The following is a 27,736-nucleotide window of genomic DNA, read 5'->3' as shown; positions in this document are numbered from 1 at the left end:
AGTTGCATAATATTAGTTTATTTAATGGGTATTTGGGTTGGGCTGAAAATCATTATAATTATAGCATGCTGTGAGCAGTTGGTAACTCCTACAAGTAAATTGTGTACTCTGATTTCATTATGGTGCTCTGTCATATCAGGAGCAATAACACTGCCTTGGGAATGATTTGTGTTCATAAGTAACCGTCAGCTTGCCAGTCATTTTTGAAACATCTGATTGAACACTGGTTTTAATGTAATACAGTCTGCATCACCTTGTTAGGCTGGCTGGAAGTTTCTGGTCTTCTCACTGTTTATGTAGTTGCTGTTGCTAACAAGGGTACTGAATAAATCATGACTGGATGTCTCCTTGACCTACATTCTAAGGCTGACACTGAGATGGAGAATTTGTCTCTAATCCATTATATTCTGTACAAGTTGTAGCAGCCACACAGCTTCTGGGATTAACATAGTGGTTTGTGTGAAGAAAGACATTTTCTTGACTTGCAGTGACAATGCTGAATTTCAAGCCTACCTATAGATTGGTGAGTACCGACTTTGAACAGCAATTCATGCTTTTGACATTATACTGATTTTCAATGTTAAGAGCCATCAAACTCCAATAATAGTGTTTTTGATCCTGTCATCCTTTATACTTTAGATAAGTATAAGTTCTCTAACTGAACTTATTGCTGTCAAATAAGAAAACAGGACAATCTTTGCTATCTGATTTCGGAAAGTGACAACATGCACAAATCATACATGCTGCACTTCAGCAGAATCTAACCAACATGTACAGCTACATTCTACCCAAAAACATTAGAATTAAATAATCTGAGAATGCAAAACTTCAATCATTTCTTTATTTTGGCCACAGTACAATTGGACATGGCATTGGCATGTTAAAGAAAGCAAAGCACAATCCCAAAAAGATTAAATCAAATCTTAATCCCTTTTACCTGTATTTGTACACATAATTTTATAGTGTAGTGTATACATTGTAAATCTTGCGTCACCTTCAGGAGAAGATGAAGGAGCTGATTACTGGAGCAGAGGACAGCAATAAATATAACATTGTTCAAAGTTTGTGCGAAGATTTGTAGCTCGGGTGCTCGTTGTTGTGATTCTGTTCGCCGAGCTGGAAGTTTTTGTTGCAAACGTTTCGTCCCCTGGCTAGGCGACATCATCAGTGCTTGGGAGCCTCCTGCAAAGTGCTTCTTTGATGTTTCCTCCGGTGTTTATAGTGGTCTGTCCCTGCCGCTTCCGGTTGTCAGTTTCAGCTGTCCGCTGTAGTGGTTGGTATATTGGGTCCAGGTCGATGTGTTTGTTGATGGAGTTTGTGGATGAATGCCATGCCTCTAGGAATTCCCTGGCTGTTCTCTGTCTGGCTTGCCCTATGATAGTAGTGTTGTCCCAGTCGAATTCATGTTGCTTGTTGTCTGCGTGTGTGGCTACTAAGGATAGCTGGTCGTGTCGTTTCGTGGCTAGTTGATGTTCATGTATGCGGATTGTTAGCTGTCTTCCTGTTTGTCCTATATTGTGTTTAGTGCAGTCCTTGCATGGTATTTTGTACACTACATTCGTCTTGCTCATGTTGGGTATCGGGTCCTTCGTTCTGGTGAGTTGTTGTCTGAGCGTGGCTGTTGGTTTGTGTGCCGTTATGAGTCCTAGGTGTCGTAGTAGTCTGGCTGTCAGTTTTTGGATTTTGATTACAAACGTGTCATCGACATATCTGACCCAGAGTTTGGGTTGAATTTGTGGTAGGACTGTTTGTTCTAACCTTTGCATAACTGCCTCTGCTATGGGGTGATCCCATGGGTGTTCCGTTGATTTGTTCGTATATCTGGTTGTTGAATGTGAAGTGTGTTGTGAGGCACAAGTCCAGTAGTTTAAGTCTGCCGTCTTTGTTGATAGGTTCAGCGTCCTGTTTTCTGTTCTGTATGTCAGTAGGACAAACGGAACGAGGACATACCACAACCAAAAGGACTAGCCACACTACCATACATCAGGAGCATCTCGGAACTGACAGCCAGACTACTGCGAAACCTAGGACTCATAACGGCACACAAACCAACAGCCACGCTCAGACAACAACTCACCAGAACGAAGGACCCGATACCCAACATGAGCAAGACGAATGTAGTGTACAAAATACCATGCAAGGACTGCACTAAACACTATACAGGACAAACAGGAAGACAGCTAACAATCTGCATACATGAACATCAACTAGCCACGAAACGACACGACCAGCTATCCTTAGTAGCCACACACGCAGACAACAAGCAACATGAATTCGACTGGGACAACACTACTATCATAGGGCAAGCCAGACAGAGAACAGCCAGGGAATTCCTAGAGGCATGGCATTCATCCACAAACTCCATCAACAAACACATCGACCTGGACCCAATATACCAACCACTCCAGCGGACAGCTGAAACTGACAACCGGAAGCGGCAGGGACAGACCACTATAAACACCGAAGGAAACATCAAAGAAGCACTTCGCAGGAGGCTCCCAAGCACTGATGATGTCGCCTAGCCAGGGGATGAAACGTTTGCAACAAAAACTTCCAGCTTGGCGAACAGAACCACAACATAACATTGTATCTCCAACTGGCTGTGAATTTTTGAGGTAACGCTGCATTGAGATACATTATTTCATTTTCCTTTGCTCAACATAAATATGAATCCATATAATTGCTCAAAAATAGTAAGAACAAGAAATAAATATGTAAAATAAAAATAGCAATTTTAAAAATTCTTAAGTATAATATTCTATTACAAAGCATACTTCTCATAGAAAATTAATGAAGGTATTACCTGAATAAAGCTGTAAAGCAGGTCACAGAAGCACTTCATGTTGGCTTCATGGGTTTGAGTTTGAAAACTGGTTTCTCAACTTTGTGTCACATGATTCTTTGGTTTCTTTCTTTCCAATCAATGCTGCCCCAATACAAAAACATAATTCGCTGATCATGTACTGTGCAACTAAATCTGGTACCTTGCCTGTGGTTATTTTCCAGATCTTTGCATTTTATCGCATAGTGTTAAAATGGCGGTTAAAGTTTTGGAATTATGTAAAAATGAACTAGATTTGTTAGTGGCTGTAACATATATATACTTATGTATAACTATAAAATACATACTTTTATGCATTTGATGTAGTTGGTAGCTCATAGGCATAGTTTACATCCAAGAAAGAAAGTAAAACTATTTACATTTTTATAATATCATCCACATACTCAGGACACCTCAGTACTTCATGGCTAATTAAAACATCTTGTGGTGTCGGCACTGTTGTACTAGAAAGAAACTTTGCAGTCAGTAGAAATTGAAGTTCAAATTCAACAGATGGAATTTTTAAAAAATCTTTCAGTTATTAAGTAAATTTCATTAGCAAACAATAAATGGAAACTTTTCCATACTATTTATGCAGAGGTTGTTGGCTACCTAAAGTGTCATGAGTGAATTTCCATTACCTCTTTGTGTGTTGTGCTTAACAGCCAAATGTATAATTTTACTGTGCAACAAAATTAGGCCTGGCAGTTACAGTCAAGTGACAGCACAGTAACTGAAAAAAAATCTAACAATAATTTGTTATACTGCAGGACCAGGTGAGGCTTGAGACGAAATGTGCTGCGAGTGTAAATATTATGGTAAGATGGAAACATGAGCCCAATCTGAGATAAGACTTGAAATGTGTTGTCAGCATCATCAGTGATCTGTGCTATACTTGACCTTGTGCACATTTGAGATATGATGCTATTTCTAACAATGCTTTATTCTGAACATTAATGAATTCTGACTGGCTATCATAGAAGAGTTCTCGAAATGTGACTTTAAAAGATTCCAAGTCAACTGGATAACCTAACGCATTCTAAAATGCTGAGGTACAAATTAGAGATCACAGGTTAATTAATTATTCAAATGCATATCTCCAGCTTGGAAAGGTGGTAGGTTATGGAAATGGGGGGAGAGAAGACTGCGTATTTAAAATATAATTTTCCTCATGCTGAAAGGAGAGAATTTTAATTCTCAAACACTTGGTGCAAAGTTGAAGTATTATGACTGTCAATGTCAACCACCTCAATGACAACCACCTGATGAAGGAGTAGCGCTCTGAAAGCTAGTACTTCCAATTAAACCTATTGGACTATAACCTGGTGTTGTGTGATTTTTAACTTTGTACACCCAGCCCAACACTGGCATCTCCAAATCAATGTTAACTCTGCTCACTTTGATTTTCACAGAGGTAGAATGGTGGAATAGGAGTGAACCTGCTAGCTGGAAGCTGGTTGTCAATTGAAGTATTCTAATGAGGTTGCGTGCCTCATGTTTATACACCATTTTAATCATCATTCTGGATACCAGTTTCCCAGAGCCTGAGATTAGGCTCAGTGGTTAGCCAGGAACAGTTCAATTCCATTCTCACCGTTCAACATTCATTTCCTGCCTCAGACGACTGTGTGGAGTTTGCACATTCTCCCCTGTGTCTGTATTGGATTTCCTCTGAGTGCTCTGGTTTCCTCCCACTGTCCAATGATGCACAGATTAGGTGGATCGGCCAGAAATAATTGTCTGTAGTGTGCAAGTTAGGTGGATCAGACATGGGAAATGCAGTTTTACAGGGATACAGTAGAGGGAGGGGGATAGGTCTAGGTGGGTTGTCCTTCAAGGGATGATGTGGGCTTGATGGGCTTGAATGGCCTATTTCCACACTGAAGGGAGTCTGTGATATTCAGGAGGTAAATGTCACCTGCTGGATTCAGTGTACCCGCATTTCCAACCTGTTCATGATTGGAAAACCAATGCAATCCTAACAAAAGCAAAGTACTATGGATGTTGGAGATTTAAAATAAATGCAGAAACTGCTGGAGAAATTTAACAAGTTTATCAGCATCTGTGGAGACAGAAGTAATGTTGAATCCACAAACAGCATTTATAGGATCAGAATGATTCACTTTGGCCCAATAAGTCTGCTCCAACATTCGATTATGCCTAATATGTTCCTCAACACCGTGTTCCTGCCATCTCCTCAATACCCTTGATCTCCTCACTAATTGAGAACCTACCTTCTGCACCAGTGAGTTCCACAGATTCACCACCCTCTGACTGAAGAAATTTCTCTTCATTTCAGTTCTAAAGGGTCATCCCTTCACTCTGGGGCTGTGCCCTCGAATCCAATTCCTCGTCTCTTGTATAATGGAAACATGTTCTCCATGTCCACTCTATCCAGGCCTCACAATATTCTGCAAGGTTCAGTCAGGTTCTCCACACCATTGAGTACAGACCCAGAGTCCTCAACCCCTCTTCCTATGCCAAGACCTTCATTCCCAGGATCATTCCTGTGAACAAAAATCCTCTGGACCCCTCCAATGCTAGCTCATTTTTCCTTAGATATCGGACAGAAAACTGGTCACAATATTCCAAATATGGTCTGATCAGAGCCTCGTACAGCCTCAGCAGTATATCCATGATCTTGTATTCTCACCCTCTCAATACAAATGCAACCATTGCATTTACCTTCTTAACTGCTAACTAAACCTGCTTGTTAACCTTAAGAGAATCCTGACCTTGCACTCCTAATTTCGTTTGTGCTTCAGATTTTTGAACACTTGCCCTGTTTAGAAAATAGTCTATGCTTCTATATGTCCTACCAATCATATAATCTTATACTTTGCCACATTATATTCAACCTGCCACTTCTTTGCCCACTCTCTTAGCCTGTTCAAGTCTTTCTACAGCCTACCTGCTTCCTCCACATTACTGTCCATCCACCCATCTCTGTGTCATCTGCAAACTTAGCAACAAACTTAGCCCTCATTTCATTTATCCAGATTATTAACGTATAATGTGCTCCCAATATTGACACCTGCAGAACCATACTAGTCACAGGCCACTGCCCTGTAAAAGACCCCTTTAATCCCACTCTCTGCCTTCTGTCAGTCAGCCAATCCTCTATCCATGCCTGTATATTGCCCCGAACACTATGAGCTCTTATCTTATTTAGCAGCCTCCTGTGCGGCACCTTGTCAATAATCTTCTGGAAATCCAGGTAGATAGTGTCTACTGGCTCTCTTTTATGTAACTAGCTCGTTACCTCCTCAAAGAATTTTAATAGATTTGTCAGACATGATCTCCTCTTGATGAAATTATGCTGACTTAGCCTTATTTAACCATGCACTTCCAAGTATTCTGAAATCTCCTCCCTAATAATGGACTCCAAAATCTTACTGACGATCTAGGTCAGTGGAACTGGCCTATAACTTGTCTTCTGCTTCCCTCCCCTCTTAAACAGAGATGTTACATTAGCCGTTTTCCAGTCCCCGAGGACTCTCCCTGAGTCCAGTGATTCCTGAAAGATCACGACCAATGCCTCAACAATTTCCTCAGCTATCTCTTTCAGAAAGCTGGGATGTCATCCATTTGATCCGGGTGATTTATCTGCTTTCAAACCCTTCAGGCTCCCAGCACCTTCTCCTTACTGATGACTATTGCACTCTCCTTTGCCCGCTGACTGCTCCCTTGAAGTTCTGGTTTGTTACTAATGTCTTGCACCATGAAGACTGATGCAAAGTGCCTATTCAGTTCCTTCGCCATTGCTTTGTCCCCCATTACTTCTTCTCCAGCCTCATTTTTCAGTGGTCCAATGCCTAATCTTGCTTCTCTCTTACCTTCTTTATTTCTAAAAAAATTCTTGCAATCTTCTTTTATAATACTAGCTAGTTCCTGTGTGTTTATTCTTTGGAACACCTAAACCCCTAAATATTTCTGAATTCCCTCCCTGCCCTTCCACCAACAAAACATAGGTCTCCCATGATTCTCTGAGGCCTTTGGTTTGCCTCTCAAGCCTTGAGCCTCCTCTCTCTCTGCTGCAGCCTCAGCACACCTACCACCCCAGCCAGACCACCAGACTGTGGCTCGCACCGACTTGGTCCTGTTACCTTTTGGACTCCCCTGCCAAATGGATGGAAAACCTGTCAATCAGAGTGGCATATGGGCAGGGTCGAATATGAGTCAATACCCTTCCAATGAAGGGCAGGATTTCAGATCAGGCTGAGATTGGAGAGGGAGCAAGACAGGGCCCAAAATTAGCTGCATTAGCTGGTATGTCTGGGGCTTAACACATTAAGAGCTTTTGCTGACAGTAAGTCAAAAAAAAGAAGCTAACTCAAATTTTCCAGGAGAGCTCTCTGATGGAGAGTGGGCAGCAGCAGAGAGAGAGAGGAGGCTCAAGGCTTGAGAGGCAAACCAAAGGCGCTGCACAACATTTACTGGGTGTCAGTGCTTCAAACTGCCCAGTAGATCTGACGTACCCACATAGATGTGGGTGCAGTTAATAGTTAACCTTTTCAAAGAGATTAAACACCAGCAGTACCCCTGTATCCCCACAGTTGTGGTTATTGTTTTTTCATCTTCACTGAAAACTTACCTACGTCTCACCAGGACTGAGAAACCAAATACAGGATCTGTTTTTCTTTGAAGATATTTTGAAGAATTTCTCAGTAGAAAGATTCACTAAAAAGGTTTTGTAAATCAGTTGCAACCCGCACACACTACATGCTGCAAACTAGCCTGTGGCAGCTGGTCACATATTCTACATCCTGGTTATGTTCCTGGTTAGCATATTTCCTCTTAAAGTGACATTGCAACAGTGGCCTGGCTGCTTTTTATATTTTGTAAATAATATTTTTAAAAATTGTGGAGTGCCCTCTCTTTCACTTCCACTTTAATCCAGCCCACAGCCCTCTGAAGCTGGAAGACTTATGATTGGCTGTTCTGCTTCGAGTGTCCACTTGTTCCCTTTACTTGGAGAGGGGACCTACCTCCGTGCACATTAAGGGGGTCTACATCCCAGTCACAGCTCCCATGTCTGACTGCTTACTCCTTCCCAGGTTGATCTGGGGACACTGAAACATTCTCAGCTCCTACTCCACGATGGAACGAATGTTTCCATGCTGTAAAACTCAATGACTCTACTTCCCAGTTCCAATGTGAAAAAGCAATCCAGGTTCTCAGCATACTGTAAGGATAACAGTATATGGCAGCCTTTAGTACCTTTAATACAAAACACAAGGATAACATTTAATGGCAGTAATTTACAGCTCAAGCAAGGTTACTATTGATAAGGTTACTTAAGAAATGAAAATAAGGAAAAGAAAATGAGAATGCAGCAACATTATCCTATATGTTTTCAAGACCATCCACATCTCTGCTATGAGTGACAGTAATCATTTTTGGAAATCAGCCTGTTTTGTACAAAGGTCATATTGATCTGAATAAGGTAGAGTGCTTAATTCAGAACTGAGTTTTATTGCTCATTCAGTTTGTAGATGTGGAGATTAAAGATCCATTTATATCTTGAGTCCACGAAAGTGCTCTTAAACACTCTCAGATCCTTCCGGCATTTTCACAGAGGCACTTTTAAGTCTCTTTTGACGTTTCCACATCAGTGATCTCAGATGTCTGTAGTACAGTGTTGGCTTGTGGTAATCACAGTATAGCATTACATTATATAGGAACGTTTTAAAGACCAAACCACTACAAGGACAATTGTGCAGATTCTTTCACAAATGTTTTTAATGGAATGTGTACTGTGGTCTGTGAAAAATAATGCATCAGATATAACAGCTATGTAAACTAAAAGGTATATTACATGCGAGAAATTGTGGACAGTGCATTACTCAAAGATAAAGTAAGAAGTCAATGAAACAATTCTTAATGGTGTATTAACTGGAAAAAACCTGCTACAAGGTTATATGTTGTAATGTGAAAATAAAATTCTAATACACTTAACCTGTCTAGGGTTTTTTTGTGCTATGGCCCAGTGTATTAGCCCTGAATATCTAGCTACAGGACTAGAAACAGCTGCTACCATTGTACATGAACAAACTCCTAAAACGTTCACTGACACTGCTGTTTTACCAGTGGCATTAATCCTCCACTGACCCCATGTTCTGCCACAGGGTCAATTCTGAACATTTCCAGGCAGGGCAATGACCAAAGCATAGAATCCCTACAGTGTAGAACCAGGCCATTCGGCCCATTGAGTCCACATCAACCCTCCAAAGAGCATCCCACCCAGACCCATTCACCCTACCCCTGTATTTCCTATGGCTAACCCACCTCGCCTACACATCTTTGGATTGTGGGAGGAAACCCATGCAGATACAGGGAGAATGTGCAAACTCCACACAGACAGTCGCTTGAAGGTGGAATTGAACCCACATCCCCAGTGCTGTGAGGCAGCGGTGCTAACCACTGAGCCACCATGCCACCCAAATTTCTGAACATAAAGTTCATATGACTTTGAGTACATTTAGGGTACTATTTCTAAATATGTTTCAGGTATTCTTGGCAAGAGACATAGAGTAGAATCTTTCAGCCCGTCAAGAACATGGCCATTGGTGAGGACATTGGGGAATTTGTGTGAGATTAAAGTGAGGATGTTGAGAGCAAAAAGTTCCATTTGTCAACCAAATGTTGAATAGTGAGAGAAGATTCTTACTCATAAACATTAAGAGGCCTGCTTATATGCATTTGGGATATCTTAATATCTCATTATTACCTAATCTTGCCTCATTTAGATGCAATTTTCCATTCTACCACAGAGAAACCAGATGGTGACAATTCCTAACGTGAAAGTCAAAGCAGTTTCATAGCAACCCCAGCTCACTTCTTGCTCCTCTGATTCTCCATTTTGGATACCAGTTACCAACATCTAAGGGCACACCTCAGGTGCAGTGATGGTATGCATTCCCCATCCATGGACCTTGGCATCAGATATATACATCGAACTATATTCTCACAGCATGTCTTTGTTCTATTTGCAAGACTGATGTGTATTTCCATGCTACACATTTGAAATGCACCAGCAACTTTCATTGTAATGTTGCTATCAGGACTTGTTGGGTACAAGCAGTCTCATAGATGGACCAGGCTACATCTCAGTGAACCTTGCTTTTTTCAGCACTCATTCACTTTGCACCTACTTAGATGCTCACGGTAATCTTGCCTTGCCTTGCCATTTTATGATTCAGCCCCTCAGCTAGAGCCCAAATGCTTGCAGTACTTATTTCTTGGCTTGTCTTTTAGTGTAGAGACAAAGCCAGGCAGCTTGTCATGGTTGTCAGCAGAGATCAGTCAAGGTGTTGCTGAATGGCACCATGATACCTCAAGGTCACGTCCGCATTTGATAACATCTTTTACAGCAAAACGTTGCATGTGCATCAGCCAAATGGCCATGTGTCCAAATCTGTAGGGAGTAGTCCTCAGGCAAGTCAAGGACACCCTTCAGTCAGGGCCCCCCAGTGTAGTGAGTCAAAGGTAGTGTCTAATATCAGCTCAGGGGCTTGTACACATGCAGTTGCCTGCTTGTTGCATGCAGGGTCAGCATGTCCATATCAATATAGTCCAGGGAGTAGGCCATGGTCAGTCCTTCTGATCCAATGCAACCATTCTTGAGACTTGTGGTAAGTCATTTAGGAGCCGCACAGAGATCAGTCAGGGCTGTCCGTATAAGTCAGTCAGTGACAGGGCCATGGTCAGTCTTGGGTCAGTTACTGAAAATCAAGGGGGTTATCAGGGGTCACTGCTTTTGTACGGAAGTTGGGCAAGTCAGACCTGAGGACTGGAGACAGCAGGCCGGGATACAGGGGAACAGGGAGCAAAAACTGCGAGGCAGGGAACCACAACGTACAAGAGGCGAAGAAAATGGTTGCAATAGAGGATATGGGATTCCGTGAGCAGATGTCACTGATGGTGACCGTACAACTCTGGTCTTAATACAGCAGAATTGTTGGCATGACTAAATTATAGGGCTGAAGCTGAGGGGCTACAATTGACAGATGAAATTATGATTCAAAGTGATGTGGAGGAATATTTGGAAACGCATCATTAATAGGGTCAAAAGACAGTGCCAGACAGAAAAGAACACAAAATATTCAGAGAAGTCCTTTGACAACTAGGCTGAGCCGGCAACTCACTGTTGAGAGTGTAGTGCTGGAAAAGTACAACAGGTCAGGCAGCATCCAAGGAGCAGGAGCGTCGACATTTTGGGCAAAAGCCCTTCATCAAGAATTTGAGGCCATTTCCGATGAAGGCCTTTTACCTGAAACATCAACTCTCCTGCTCCGCAGATGCTGCCTGACCTGCTGTGCTTTTTCAGCATCACACTCTCGACTCTAATCTCCAGCATCTGCAGTTCTCACTTTCACCTACAACTCACTGTACCAATTGTGACCTGCATTAATCCATTGAGGTTCAGCAGCTGGAACTTGGGATGAGCCTACAGAGCCAAGACCCATTTCCTTTTATCAGGACTGGTTTTCTCTGGTCAGGCCTTGCACAGCAACAGAGCTGGCGTGATTCTCCCAAGGCCGATTGTGCTCATGCCTGATCAAGGGAAAGGTAATCAGTCGTGGATGTAATTCGTTCCTTGATTCAGGATGAGATAGAATATCTCCCTCCAGAGCACAAAACTTCTTTACCTTCAGGTCCAGAGGTCTAAGGAGATAGAGTGCTGTCAAATCACTCTGTATTTCAAGAGTAGACCTGACCCTGCACCATTGAGAAACTGGTGAGGCTAGATTGTTGAAAGAACACTCATAGCACTCCACCTCCACTGCCCCCCATGTTATTTACGACCAGTTGAACAACTTTGGGTTGGGATGGGCAGGGATTCTGCTTTATCATTTACAACATAGTGATCCCATAGAATTTCATGACCAATGCATGTTTTTGTTAAATGGCATTAAGTCGTCTCAGGAGCCAGCCTCCATTCTGGTGTGTAACAATCCTGAAGAAATCGGCAATGAGAATGTATGGTTGTGGTTCATTCCACACCCAGAAATAAAAAGAAGAATTTGATTATGTAAGCACAACCAAGAATGATTTGTGGATAAATTGAGACAAAGGTGAGGAATGTAAAATGCTATTGCGATTACTGACTTCTCTCCCGTTGAAGTTTTATGCTGGGATTCTCTGAATTTTCCATAGGCATTTTCTTTTAAAGGGAACTTTTGCTGAAGGAGGGATTTACTCTCCAGCAGCTGAAACTAAAAAGGGTACTGGTTCATGAGTGCAAGCTACTTGGAGGTTGCTGCATTATGGGTTTTAATCAGAAAGATCCCAGCAGCTGATCAACTACTTTATTCCTAAGCAATTGATTGAATGTGTATTGCATGTTTATATTGTGTGTCCATCCTGCAATGTGTGACATTGCTATAAAAATTGACATATATTATTTTACAAGGAGAAACAGTAAATAAAAAAGCATGTGAAAAATTAACATATTTCTATTTGTTTGTTGTGATATGATTCAGAACAAGGGAAGAAATTGTCCTTCCATCATCTCCCAAGCAACTATATTAAATTTAGCTGAACCATTCGCAAATGTTTACCTTTTATTTAGTTTCAGGTTCTAAAACATCACAACCACTAAAAAACTAATTTAATTCTAATTCTCAAAATTGTCCACCTTCGTTTCCACCTCCAGTGATTCACTACAATAACCCTGAAAGTACCTTTATCATCTGTAGTCATTGTGATGCAAATGCTCATGTCAGTGGCCTTCATTTCATCCTTCCACTTGTGCAATCCCATCATGTGCCAAGTCATTCTCAGTCATCGCCCAGACATCTACACACTCCTCCCTGTGAGTAGCTTTTTACAGTTTTCAGGAGACTGCATACTCATTGCAATTTCTTCCCTAAACATTTACTTCACTGTACTTTCATTTCGTACCTTAAAAATCTATTTGATGAAATGTTCATCAACCCTCCAAACATCAGCTTCTTAGTTCATCTGTAAACCAACTTTTGTTGCTGGCATTTTTACTTCAGAATTAATGCACAGTAAAAATTAAAGTTGCTCACTGTGCCATTGATTAGACGAGCGAGGCATGTTTGGTTTTAGAAACAGGATTGAATATCCAGCTTGTTAAGACTGCTCTACTATTTAAAACGATCATGGCTGATCAAACACCTCAATGCTTTTTACTCACATTATCTCCATCACCCATTGGAAATCAGAAGTCTGCTAATGTCTAATTTTGACAAACTCAAATGTAGACCTTTCACACCCATCTGGGCTACAGAATTCCAAATATTCATAAACCTATGAACAAAATAAATTCTCTTCATCATGGTCCTTAAGGGCATCCAATTTTATTTTTAAATGGTGCCCCTTACTTTTCAACTCCCCACCCAGGGGAAACATCTTATTTGTATCTACCCTGTCTATCCCTACAGGTAGATGTCAATAAGATCACCTCTCATTTATTGATTGCTGCAGAATACAGATCCAGTTTGCCCAATCTCTCTTCATAGGACGGTTCCCCCAATCCCAGGAGCAAGTCTGGTATTGCACTCCCTCTGTGGCAATAATATCTTTCCCAAGAAAAGGAGACCAAAACAGCACGTGTACCTGTATGCTAGCATGTATCCAGTAGCCCTGAAATCACAAATAGCTTGCTGCCTCTGTATGTTAGCTTTCAGTGAGTTATTGACGCGGGCAGCAACACTACACTTTCTGAACTTTTACCACTTAAGAAGTCCTCTGCACAATAGTTCCACTCACCAGTGTAAATAACCTCGCAGTTTTCCACATTACATTCTATCCGCCATGTTCTTACCCATTCACTGAGCCTGTCAAAATCCTGAAGCTGCTTTACATCTTTCTCACAACACACAATCCCGATTAGCTTTGTGTCAACTGAAAATTTGGAAATATTCTGTTTGGTGCTCACATCCAAATCACTGATAGACATTGCAAACAGCTGGGGCCCAATTGCAGATCACTGCAAAACACATTATTCACACACTGCCGATGTAAGAATGGTACACACTCTCCTACAGACACATTCACTCACACAGATCCTCTCTCATATGCTCACACACACACACACAATCACACTTGCAACCTCTCACAGACTTATGCCCCTTTACACTCACACACATACACACACTCTCTCACAGACAGTACATCCCCACAACCGCCCCCCACCCTTATGCGCGCATGTATGTGCACGCACGTGCACACACACACACATAAGTTTGTGGGGTGAATTTGGACTTGCAGAATTACATTTTATTTTGCTCAAAAACTGCATAAATCCATCTAAGATTCTGTAAATCCATTTTTTAGATTAGAATCAGTCTGACCATTGTGGTACAGACAGTCTCACACAGGCAGCTCACACCTTCAATACGTTATCTGGGTCGACATGACACCAATTGTTAAAGTTCACTTGAGAAAGTAACTTTCAAATATTTTGCAATTTACATATGAAATAGCTGAAACCAACATGTTCATTTCAACAGATGAGAGACTTAACAAACAATCCAGGTCTTTTTCAGTATATAATTTCAGTTACATCACACTGTAAACATTTGCTATAAGTTCTGTGTCTTAAGATCTTAAAGTCCACAACCACCTGATGAAGGAGCAGTGCTCCGAAAGCTAGTGCTTCCAAATCAACCTGTTGGACTATAACCTGGTGTTGTGTGATTTTTAACCAATGTAACAATCACTTGTTAATTCTAGTCTATTTTGTGCCTATTGAGCAATCCATCATCCATGCCAATGTGTTACTGCCCATTCCAAGCACTTTAATATTGCTTACCAACCTCATGTGGGAGAATTAATCAAAGCCTTCTGAAAATCCAAGTACATCATGTCTATCTATTCACCTTTATTAATTTACAGGGATCAGTCCTAAATATTTACAATTTATTTAAATGTTTTGGTTGAAGAGATCACAGGCATGGTATGGCATGGTGGTAGTGGTTAGCACTGCTGCTTCAGAGTGCCAGGTACCTGGATTTGTTTCCAGATTTGGGTGACTGTCTGTGTGGTGTTTGCAGAACCACCACCTCCCCTCCAAAAGCCTGCCCCTCTGCATGGGTTTCCTCTGGGTGCTCCAGTTTCCTTGCACAGTCCAAAGATGTGCAAGTCAGATGGATTGGTCATGTTGAATTGCTCCAAAGTGTCTAGGCTAGGTGGGTTAGCCATGATAAATGCAAGGTTATGGGGATGGGGTGGTTCTGGGTAGGATGCTCTTCGGAGGGTCAGTGATGGGCCAAATGGCCTCTTTTTGCACTCTTTTTGATTCTGTGATGGTAGCTTAATTTGATGATGACACAAAGAAACGTAACAAAGTGAGTTGTGAAGACAACATAAGGAGTCTATAAAGACACATAGATAGGCTAAAGTGAAGGGTCAAAGATCTGGCAAATGGAGTACAATGTGTGATATTGGCCATTTTGACAGAAAGAATAAAAATAAAGTAATTATTTAAATGGTGAGAGGTTGTGGAGTTCTGAGATGCAGAGAGATTTGGGTGCCCTATTTCATGAATCACAGAAGGCTAGAATGAAAATATACCCAAGTAATCAAGACAATTAACAAAATATTGTGGTTTATTGTTGGGGGAATTGAATGCAAGAGTAGGGACATTATGCTTCAGTTACCTAAACCATTAGTGAGACAGCATCTGGAGTTCTGTGTTCAGGAAGTCAATGTTAGAAACTGTTCAGAGAAGGTTTACAAGACTAATACATGGAATGAGCAGATTGTCTTATGAAAACACAAGCTACATGTATCCTCTGGTGTTTAGGAATATCAAAGATGATTTAATTGAAACATTTAACATGATAAGGGGACTTGACCAGGTCGAGATTGAAAGGATCTTTCCTGTTGTGGGAGAATCTAGAACTAGTGGTCATAGTTTAAAAATAAAGGGGTGCCCATTTAAAACAGAGAAGAGGATTGTGGGTCTTTGGTATTCTTTTTCTCAAAAGGCAGTGGATGCCCAATCTTAAAATATTTTCAAGATTCTCGATTACCAAGGGAAGAAAGATTATTGAGGATATGCAAGAACATATAATTGAGGCTAAAATCAGATCAGCCATGACCTCATTGAATGGCTGAGCAGGGCTGAGTGGCCTACCTTTGTTCCTTGTTCTTATGTCCATAATTTTGTTAGCAGCATCTTCAAAAAACGTCAAATTTGTCAAATATGATTTTCCATTCATAAATCATGGCTGACTGTGCCCAGTCAGATCATTACTGTCCAAGTGTTCATTTATCACATCCTTTTAAAGCAATGGGCTCTAGCTGATGGAGAGGAACCCCTAATTGACAGGATAGATGAAGTGAAAAGTCCCATCCCATGCCCTCTGGTTGTGTACATTTGGGTTTGGGTGGGAGGCCTTTCAGGTGAAACAAATAATTATTTATGGTCAGAATTGTGGCAATGGAAAAGCGCAGCAGGTTAGGCAGCATACGAGGAGCAGGAGAGTCGCTGTTTCAGGCATAAGCCCTGGTGAAACATCGATTTTCCTGCTGCTCAGATGCTTCCTGACTTGCTGTGCTTTTTCAGCGCCACACTCTGACTCTGACTCTCCCGCATCTGCAGTCCTCACTTTCTCCAAATAACTATTCATGACTTAGTGGAAAAACAAATCATCATGAATGACCACTCAATGGACTGGCAAACAATTGATCCTCTTGATAATAATGATGACATAATTCTTGATCCACTCAAACATTGAACTGACCTCATCATTTGCCCAAGCGGTGCTGCTGGGGACAGACAAGGGATTTTGAAAGAAATTCAATTCTGCTTAAACCTCTCAGCAGTCAATTACAGAGAAGCTTTGGTACAGATTTGAAGGAAGGTAACATACATATAATAGTTTGTGTTTTCATCATTGCTGGAGCAAGAATAGACCATACTTCTTCCAAAAGAAATGATTACAGTTTCTGCTAAGTTAATCTTTCACAAACCATCCTCTACATATGCACCACAGTCACTCCAGACATAATTACGCACAGACAGGCATGTGATGGTGACAGAAAATAATTTAGTTATCAGTATTTCATTGGTTTCTTACTTCTATTAGTTTTCTTTGAGAACAAGTTCAGAGGCTGCACTGACGCAAAGGATTGTGATGTAGAGCAACAATGCAAAAGCCTAGAACAATGCTATTGTTCCTCTGCATCGTTTCACATTATGTCAAACTAATTTTTAAAGGTACAAGTTATCTTGCCCATAGAGCTTTATTGGAGGGAATTAACTTTGTGCTGATGTTCTGCATTAAAGATAAGTGCAACTAGTACCTATAATTAATTGTTTGCATTGCTGCAGGTTGCAGCATGAGGCAGTTTGTTTCTATTATTTCTTGGCTAATTCATGATTACAGCAAACTGTCAAGCCAACTCGCACAAAATGAAAATAGCTAGGCATCCAAATCAGAGAATCCAAATTTTATTAATTTAGTTACAAAACAATTTTTTAAAAAAATTCCTTGAAGCATTTCTTGAGATCAGATGAACATGTTTTTTGTATTCTCTGTCTTCTTGCCATTCACTTGGATATAATTGTCAGTATATCAACTTCTTCCATGAAAATTGCTATTCCTCATACCATGAAAAAATGGAGTAGAATTAGGCCATACATCCCATCATGTCTGCTCCACCATTTGATCATGGCTGATCTGTTTCTCACCCTTTTCTCCTGCCTTCTCCCTGTAACCCTTAGTCCCTTTACTAACACAAGAAATATTTAGTCCCAGGTTTTTGTTGAGTCAGAATTACTCTGAAACTTTCAAAATATAGAAACATCGAAACATGAGAACACGAGAACAGGAGTAAGCCATTCAGCCCTTTGAGCCTGCTCCACATTCAGTAGGATCATGATTATTCATCCAACTGTGTACCCTGTTCCCACTTTTTCCCTTTATCCTTTACTTCCTTTAACCTTAAGAATGTTCACTAACTCCTCTTGTTCTGTGGCAAAGAATTCCACAGGCCTACCACTCTCTGGGTGAAGAAATTTCTCTTCAGAGCAGTCCATAATGACCTACCTCATACTTTTAAACTGTGACCCCAGTCATCTGGAGCATCCATTTTGCATTTATTGAGATTAGTCCTGTTAGAATTTTATAGCGTTCTTTGGAATCCTCCCTCTTTCTTCTAAAATCCAGTAAATATAATATTAACTGATTAACCATCTTCAGCTCCTTCATCAGTGACCTTCCCTCCATCTTAAGATCAGAAGGGGGATGTTCGCTGATGATTACACAATGTTCAGCACCATTTGCCACTCCTCAGATATAAAGCAATCCATGTTCAAATACAACAAGATGTGAACAATATCCATGTCTAGGCTAATAAGTAGCACTTAACATTCATGCACACAAATACTAGGCAATGACAATGTCCAACAAGAGAGAATCTAACCTTCCACAATCAATTGCATTACCATCACTGAATCTTGCATAATCAACATTCTAGGGGTTACCATTGCCCAGAAACTGAACTGGAACTGCCATACAAATGCACTAGCTACTAGAAAAAGTCAGAGTCTAGGAATACTGCAGCAAGGAATTCAGCCCTTGACCACCCAAAGCCCAAAAGGCACAAGTCAGGAGTGTGATGGAATACTCCTCCCTTGCCTGGATGGGTGCAGCTCTAACAACACTCAAGTAGCTTGACACCATCCAGGCGAGAGCAGTTCACTTGATTGGCACCATATCCACAAACATTCAGTCCCTGCATCATGGATGCTCAGTCATCGCAGTGTGTATGATCTACAAGATGTGCTGCAGATATTCCCCAAAGATCCTTAGACAGCATTTTCCAAACCTCACAACCACTAACATCGAGAAGGACAAGGGCAGCAAAGAGATCTTGAACAATTGGGTCAATGGACTGAGGAATGGCAGATGGAATTTAATTTAAATAAATAAGAGGCATTGCATTTTGGTAAAACAAACAAGGACAGGCCTTGGGTAGTATTGCAGAACAGAGATACCTAGGAGTTCAGGTTCATAATTCTTTGACATTTGTGTCACAGGTAGATAGGGTGGTTAAGAAGGCACTTAGTAGCCTTGCCTTCATTGCTCAGAGCATTGAGTATAGAAGTTAGGATGTCATATTGAGCTTGTACAGGACATTGTACGCACATTCTGGCGTACTGTGTGGAGTTCTGGTTGTCTTGTTACAGAAAGGATACTATTAAGCTGGAGAGGGTTCAGAAAAGATTGACCAGGATGTTGCCAGGAATGGAGGGCATAAAAATAGACTGGAAAGAGCCATGTTCAAACAGTCCACAGGTACCTTGGACGAGTACGCCACCACCGTCACAGACTTTATCAGCAAGTGTGTGGAGGACTGCATCCCGAGGAAGTCAATCCAGGTGTTCCCCAACAGGAAGGCCTGGATGAATCAGGACATTTAGAACCTGCTAAAAATCAGGCGTGAGGCCTTCAGATCAGAAGACTCACTCAAGTACAAGGCATCCAAATGTGACATTCGCAGAGCCATTAAGACAGCCAAGGACCAATACCAATCCAAACTAGAGACCCAGACAGACACCCGGCGACTATGGCAAGGACTGAATGACATCACAGGTTCTAAAAAGAGACAGTGCAAGATAACAGACAATGACACATCCCTTCCAGACCGTCTCAATGCCTTCTATGCTCGTTTTGAGCAGAATTTCAGCGGAGAAGTAACACCTATTCCAACAAGTCCTGACAAACCTATCCAAACAGTCACTGCATGAGAGGTTAGATCAGTTTTCCTTCATGTGAATCCAAGGAAAGCGATGGGACCAGACGGAGTACCAGGCCGTGCACTGAGAACATGCGCAGGTCAACTGGCAGAGGTCTTCTCGAATATCTTCAATTTCTCCCTGCAGCAGGCCACTGTCCCTGCCTGTTTCAAGATGGCCAAAATTCTCGCTGTGCTTAAGAAGGCTCATGCAACATATCTCAATGACTACTGCCCAGTGACCCTAACTTCGGCGGTTATGAAGTGCTTTGAAAAGCTGATCATGGTATTAATCAAGTCCAGCCTCCCCACATCTCTTGACCCACTCCAATTTGCCTATCGGACCAACTGATCCATATCAGATGCCAGATCAGTTACCCTTCACTCCACCCTACAACATCTTGACACCAAGACCAGCTACGTAAGAATCATACTCATTGACTACAGTTCAGCCTTCAACACTACTATCCCCTCGTGACTGATTACTAAACGTAGTGATCTTGGACTAAGCCCCACTCTCTGCAACTCGATCCTCAGTTTCCTGACCCACAGGCCACAATCAGTGAAGAGTGGGAACAATATTTCATTCTCACTAACACTCAACAATAGACACCCCCACCCCCCCCCCCCGGGGTGCTTACTCAGCCTGCTACTGTAATCACTGTATACCCATGACCACGTTGCCAAATACCAGACTAATGCCATTTACAAGTTCGATGATGACACCACCATAGTCAATCGAATTTCAGATGGCGACGCAACAGATTACAGACGAGAGATGGAAGACCTTGAAAAATGGTGTACTGAGACCAACCTAGCTCTCAATGCCAGCAAAACCAAGGAAGTCATTATTGACTTTCGACGGGATGCTACTCATGCCCTCCTACACATTAGCAACACAGAGGTGGAACGAGTGAAGACTGTCAAGCTCCTGGGAGTGGCCATCAACAACAAGCTTTCTTGGACCCTTCATGTGGATGCACTGGTTACAAAGGCCCAACAATGTCCCTTCTTTCTCAGGCAGCTGTGGAAATTTGGCATGACGGCAAATATCCTTGCCAACTTCTGTACGTGCACCATCGAGACCATTTTGTCTGGGTGTATCACTACCTGATATGGCAACTGTACCATTCAAGATCAGAGACGGTTACAGAGAGTGGTGAACTCGGCCAAGGACAATCACAAAGGCTCACCTCCCATTGATAGAATCCATCTACCAATCTACCAGGCCCGCTGTCAATGAAAAGCTGTCAGCATTCTCAAAGATCCATCCCACCCTGCTTTTCTACAGCCTCTACCATTGGGGAGAAGATACAGAAGCCTGAACGCACGTATCAGCCGGTTTCATAACAGCTTCTACCCTACTGTTGTTAGAATACGGAATGGACTCACAAACTCTTAACATTTGCCTGTACCTGTGTTTTTGTTTTTGTTTTTGCCACTGTTTATCTATTATTTACTTATCTATGCTACTTAACTCTGTGATCTGCCTGTGTTGCTCACAAGACAATGCTTTTCATTATGCCTCGGTACACATGACAATAAATTCAATTCAATTCAATTCAATTCAATTTCAGAAAGGGCAATACAAAGAGGAACACTTACTCACTAATGCAGTGATTGGAGTGATGTCAGCCAGGTGGACCTCATAGAATATGAGTTCCCTGACTGGGATGTTAAATGGTCCAATCAGGGAGTCCTGGCTGACAGATATAACAATGCATGTCAGAGGTTTTGTTCACTCTACGAGCCGGCTCTGAGCTAGCTGGGTCAATGTCATGTACTACGCACGTGTCAATAAAGGGATGGGATACTGGCCTTCCTCACGTTATTTCAACGAAAATTCATCGTCTGGGAGATATAGCTTTTAATAAGATCTTCAAAAGTTCCTGCATGGGGCAAAACTTTTCAACTACAGTTAAGACTTAAACTCAAGTCTCATTCCCCCCATCTTTGTCTACAGCTAAAGATAACAGTGGAAATCTGACAATGGATCATCAAAATCTTTCAAAATTCTTTGCACCATTTTGGGCAATTTAATCTTTTCATGGTCTTAGGGAGACATTTACAAATCAAAATATTGGATCTTGCTACGAAAGTTTTCACAGACAGATCAGCTCAGAACACATCTTGGAAATTCACACCGAAACTGACATTTCAAGAAAGGTCTGCAAGCATTTTTGACAGATAATTGAAGAGAAGCTTCTGTTTGTATTTTCTCTCTCTGACAATGTTAGCATCCAATGCCCACAGAAACAGTTATTGAAAAATCACCAAGTACTGAAGAATTTTCAAAACTGCAACAGTTCTTACAAGTGGCTGCATCCAAAACAATAATTAATCAACATCAATCTCAGATTAAAACTATATACCTCAAAACACATCCAAAAGAATCTAAGATTTATATTCTTTTATCTTCCTTTCTGTTGGAAATTATTTGTGTATGTGTGTACACGCGTGTGTGTGTGCATGTGCGTGTTTGAGTGATTGCACAATTGCCGTATGCTTGACACTGTGTTTTATTTGAAACTATTTTCCTTAGTTTTAACAGTTAATAAACTTGCTCTTTCTTCAACTCAAGGAAACTTTGATGATGGACTCGTTATTGCTCACAGCAAAAATCGTTAACTAAATTATTCATTGGAGAGAAGTATAACCTCATGCAAAAATAACTTAGAGTTTTGTGTTGTGATCAAATGGCAAAGTTGAACAATTCACAGCCTGAAGAATTATAATCATTTGCTTTGGTGCCAGGGAGCTATATTAGCAGTAATGAATAATTAACACATTTTTTGAAGAAATTAATTCCAAATGACGAACCATCACTATCTGTCCTGGGCTTAGTTTGTACCTACTGCCCAAATAAAATAAATGGCAGACTGGTGTAACTCAGATTGCACCTTTTGGATACTCACAATTAACCACATAATGGTCTGTTGCCTGAAGTTGCTGCACTACCTGTGCTAAACAATAGAGTGCCATTAACTTTAGTGTTAGTTTACCAGTAAATGTTTGCTCATCATTTTAAAAGACAGCCTGTTCTCATTAGCAGAAAAATTACAAACACATTCTATTCATTCTTTTTAACAATGATGTTATAATCAATGAGGTTGTAATGTATCTTCTAGCTTCCTTTGCTGGTACTGAGTGACCTTGGTTTCTAACCTAGCTGTTCACACTAATTTGTGTAAGGAGCCCTATGTAATGTCTTCCAGTACATGGAATGCCTTACATTCAAGTCTTGACCATTAATAGATTAGATTAGATTAGATTCCCTACAGTGTGGAAACAGTCCCTTTGGCCCAACCAGTCCACACCGACCCTCCGAAGAGTAACCCACCCAGACTCATTTTCCACTGACTAATGCACCTAACACTATGGGCAATTTAGCATGGCCAATTCACCTAACCTGCACTTCTTTGGACTGCGGAAGAAAACCAGAGCACCTGGAGGAAACCCACACAGACATGGGGAGAATGTGCAAACTCCACACAGACAGTCGCCCAAGGTTGGAATCAAACCTGGGACCCTGGCGCTGTGAGGTAGCAGTGCTAACCACTGAGCCACCGTGCCACCCCTAAGCAGCACAGTCTTACAAATACAATTTGGAAAACAACAATGTCTTACAATTATGCAATCAGTTCCTTTTTAAACCTAGGAATTGTGCAAAATAACATTATTTTACCATTTAAAAAAACATATCAGCTTCTGCAGTTTTTAAAATTAGAACAAATAATTTTGAAAATTCAATTCAGTGAAAATTCAAAATGGACAACTGACAATGCAAATGATTAAGCAGCAAGCACTTCAAGTTACCACCAATAGGTTCCTCTCGTTATTAATCATCAAGATCCCAGTGTTTAGATGGATTCAGATACAATTCATAAAATCTGAATTAATAAGACTTGGTTGTATGTCTCCAGGAAAATGAGTTCTTGACTGCATTCATGACACAAGCCTTTGTTGCTAGTAGGGAGAGCTGACTTATTAATTTTGTGCAGCAGGTTTCCTGAGTCTCTTATTAACCTGTGCTCCACATGGATACTATACAAGGAGGAAAGTCAGTTAGTTGGGGCAAACAAAATCAGCACAGTTCTTAAATTACTATGTTAATTCTTAAAAGGTGAATGCTTGTGAGAACTTGCAGGCCCAGAAAATATGCGAAAGATGAAACATGAGCAATGTTTTCCATTCAGTGACCAGGCTCTGGAGATCCTATTACTAGAGCTGTAAAGATAAATGTAGTCTCCTGGATGTGGTGAACCTGGGAGAAAATGCAGTCAAGGCTTTTTTGCGGGTCCGGAGACATATTAAAGGATAAAAAAAAACTCCTCAAAATGAATGTATGATTTTTTTCTATCAATGCTTTGATCTCAATGGAGATGGAGCATAATAGTTTTCACTTTGCACAGTAGTTTTGCATATAACACTGGAGTGTGCAATTACATGTAAAACACAGTTTCAGATGCTGTTTGTTTTAAATGCTCACCAGAAACAGCATGCATGGTCAAATTCTCAATTCTGCAAGAAAGTGGCACTTTGGTCTTCGAAGCAATGGTTGCAAATAATGGGGAGTACCCACTTATGCTATAAGGCCATATGAAAATTTGGGTGGGAAAGGCACCAAGTATAGCGGCTCACTGAACGTCAGAGATGCCTTAAGATGAATAGAGTGGCGTAGATTTCAAGACAATGTAGAACTATAGTGCAATTACTTAGTACGTATTCTGCACTCATTATGATTAGTAGTTCTTGTATCTGATTTCAAATCATTTTTTCAGACCTTAATATGGAAATACATTGAAAATGGAGCACTTTTGTCTTTCTGTGGGTTCCTTGCAAGAAAGAAGAAAAGAGTTTTTCACACATCCTAGCAGCTTTTGACAAACAATCCATTTTCTGAACACCAGCATAGTTACTAGAGCCTTGGGGACTAGCTTGTGAGTTTATCTCAAGGATAACCACTTACTTCAACTTGGAGGCTTTCTCAAAGAGGCAGATAAAGCACATACATTTATCTCCTTTCATAACCAGTGTTCTGGAACAGTTTGCTTGTTGCCAGAGGCTATAGCTTGAGGGGTGCCAATTCATAATTAACATGACTGACCCATAAGAGTCTCAATTTTAGCTCCTGCCTTGTATATATTGGAAGGACTTACAGGCTGATAATCACACTGGTAGGCCAGGTTAAGAAAGTACCTTCAATACCCATCAAGTCTTTTTGGCTCAGAAATCATAGAATCCTTAAGGAAACAGGCAATTGACCGACAAGTCCACACCAACCCTCCAAAGAGTATCTCACCCAGACCCATTCCCTTACACTATTATTTTACATTTCCCCTGACCTGCCTATACCTAACCTACACATCTCTGAACACTACGGGCAATTTAGTATGGCCAGTTTACCTAACCCGCACATCTTTGGACCGTGGGAGGAAACCAGAGCAAACCCACACAGACACAGGACAAACGTGCAAACTCCACACAGATAGTCACCCGAGGTTGGAATGGAATCCCAGTCCCTGCAGCTATGAGGCAACAGTGCTAACCACTGAGCCACCATGCTCTCACCTCAACTTCCCTCAATGGCACTAAATACACAAGTGAGAAATGGTAAGTAGAGGCAAGAGAGAAAAAAACGAAAGATCTGCACAAGCTGTGAGCCTCCACTGTCACTTAGTTGTGTGAACAAAGTTTAGTCTCCTACCGATGGTGAATTCCAACTCATATCTGAGACTGTGTGAACTTCTGACAACACTGGAACCCTGTGGGACAGCCTGTTTTTGAAGCATGGCATACACAGAGAAAGTGGCATTTGTATAGTTCTTTCAGGGGGAGGACTCGCCAAAGCAATGCTGAAACTAAATCAGAATTGCATACTCTAGTAATCATTTTGACTGACTCCTTGGACACCCAGTCACATAAATCTGTAGATTTAATTTTAAATTGCCTTAATTGGCAACTAAGTGGCATAACCTGGATGGTAGCAACATGATTATTGAATGTTGACCTTCCTGCCTGTTTCCAAAATTCAGCTATCGTGCAGTACAGCCTGTTTCATTTCTCTCAAGCAGAAACCAAAAAGTGAGAACTTCATGCATGTATCGAAATATCTAACTTTTGGCTACACAATTCTTACCTTCACGATCCTATCTCGAAGCTCAGTTATTTCTCTTTGCAAAGTATCTGCAGTTGTCTTCCTTGTATCATTCTTCTTCTCAAGGCATAACTATGGGAATGTGTCAAGATGTTGCAATATATGGACTATTAATCTTTAACCTCATGGGTTGATTTAATACCTGGGACTTCCATTTGAAAAAATAATCAACTCAAAATGAACCAGTATTGTGTTTTAAAAATGAATTTCACATTTGCTATTGTGTGAACTATTGGGAAAAGACCTAAGAACATAAAGCTGACTTGTTTACAGAAACTGCCAGAGCAAAAGGAAATCTATGAAAATCCATTGCATAAACACGGCATCTCCTGCCCCCACAATGGAACAGCAATTTGTTGCTACCATTGTCGTCATTGTGCACCCACACCATGCTAGAATGAGAGGTTAGTGCTGTGCAACACTGATGTCATTGTTGTGTATCCATTGTTGCTGGTTCCCACTCACCTCCCCCCTCTCTCTCTCTCATATTTTGCCTCATGCTTCCTGTCCCATTATTCACTTCATTTGCTGCCTCACTCACTATCCCCTTTCTTCCTTCACTCACCACCTCCTGTTCTCCACCCTGTTCTCCACTCCCCATCAGGTGCCAATAGTCACCTATCACATGACCATAACATTCTTTGTAAAAAGCTGCCATTATAATGTTATCTGTTCATTAAAGATGGGCGTAACGTCAAGAATCCCTGCTGAATGGTACATTGACAGCATCTGTCTCTCAACTGTTTCTATTCAAGCTCAAAATTGATCTTTGCTTAGTGAAATACATCACAGAGATGGAGAATTTATAAGTAAAATAAACGTAAATTGTCATGGCACTCTCTGGAAAAGGATGGATTGCAATTTGAAAGAGACTATCTCCAGAAGAACAAACAACCTCAGCACCACTGGACCTTACAATTACCGAAGGAAAATCGGAAAGAAAATTCTTTTTACGTATGAATTCTAACTTTGTTATCACTCCACTCCCCTCCCCCCCACTTTGTTTTGGGTTTATTTTGCCTGCGTGTGTGTATGAATTTCATGGGATTCAGAATAGGCTTTACCTTCATAATAAGTTTTATACTTTACTTGGATGAGTTTACACTAAAACTGACTCCTTATTTTAATTGGTGAAAGTGATTTGTTTGATTTATTTCATTATATTGCTTTTCACAGGGTCAGTACACAGTGAATTGAGATATCACACCTTTGTAACGATTCGGACTCTGTTATAAATAACATCAGACTGTAAAGAAAGGTTTTATTCATCAGTCCAGACTTAGCTGTAACAGATGACTTTGGCAATCCCACTATCATGCACTGTCCTTCAAAATGAATAAAGGGTGAATCAGTACATCCTAAATATAACAGAGATAAAATAGGAAAAGATTCAATAGTCAAATCCATTTAATGTGTTGTTGGTTTAGTCTCTGATTCAGACAGCTTTTATTAATCCACAGCCTAACTGTCTTCATGATCTATACTGTTTGTGATATTGTTAAGATCTTGCCCGATTTTCCTCTCCAGCTCACATTCTAAAATCTCAATACAACTTCAGCAGATTTTTAAAACCCAGTACAAATTTGTCTTGTTATTTGGCAGAGAAGTTGCAAGTATAGACAGGTGGATAAACTTTGCAACAAACTGATGGACTGTGGCAGTCCTTTCTGGTGTAATACTGACCTGATGAAGCCAAACAAATTCAAGAAAAGTATGAACTGAAATCAACCAAAGCAATTATGAAATCATGGAATTATGGAAAGACACAAAACAGAAGGAGGCCATTCAGCCCATGGTGCCTGTTCTGCTGCTTTGAAAGATCAAATCAATTTATTCTACTTTTGTTGCTCTATAGCTCTGCAATATGAAACCCCTTAAGCATTCTTTTCAAAAGTCCTTTTAATTCTGTTTCTATCACTCTTTCATGCAATGCAGTCTAGATCATATCAATTTGCATTTCTTTCTTCAACCAATCACCTCACATCCTTTGCCAATCTGTGTCCTCTATTTTCTGTCTTTCAGCCACTGGGAACGACAGT

The sequence above is a fragment of the Chiloscyllium plagiosum genome, unplaced genomic scaffold, assembly GCF_037043375.1.
Source record: "Chiloscyllium plagiosum isolate Xiang-an unplaced genomic scaffold, Cpla_swu_hap1 HiC_scaffold_31, whole genome shotgun sequence".
NCBI lineage: Eukaryota > Metazoa > Chordata > Chondrichthyes > Orectolobiformes > Hemiscylliidae > Chiloscyllium > Chiloscyllium plagiosum.
The sequence above is the reverse complement of the archived record's forward strand: the minus strand, read 5'-3'. Positions refer to the sequence as shown.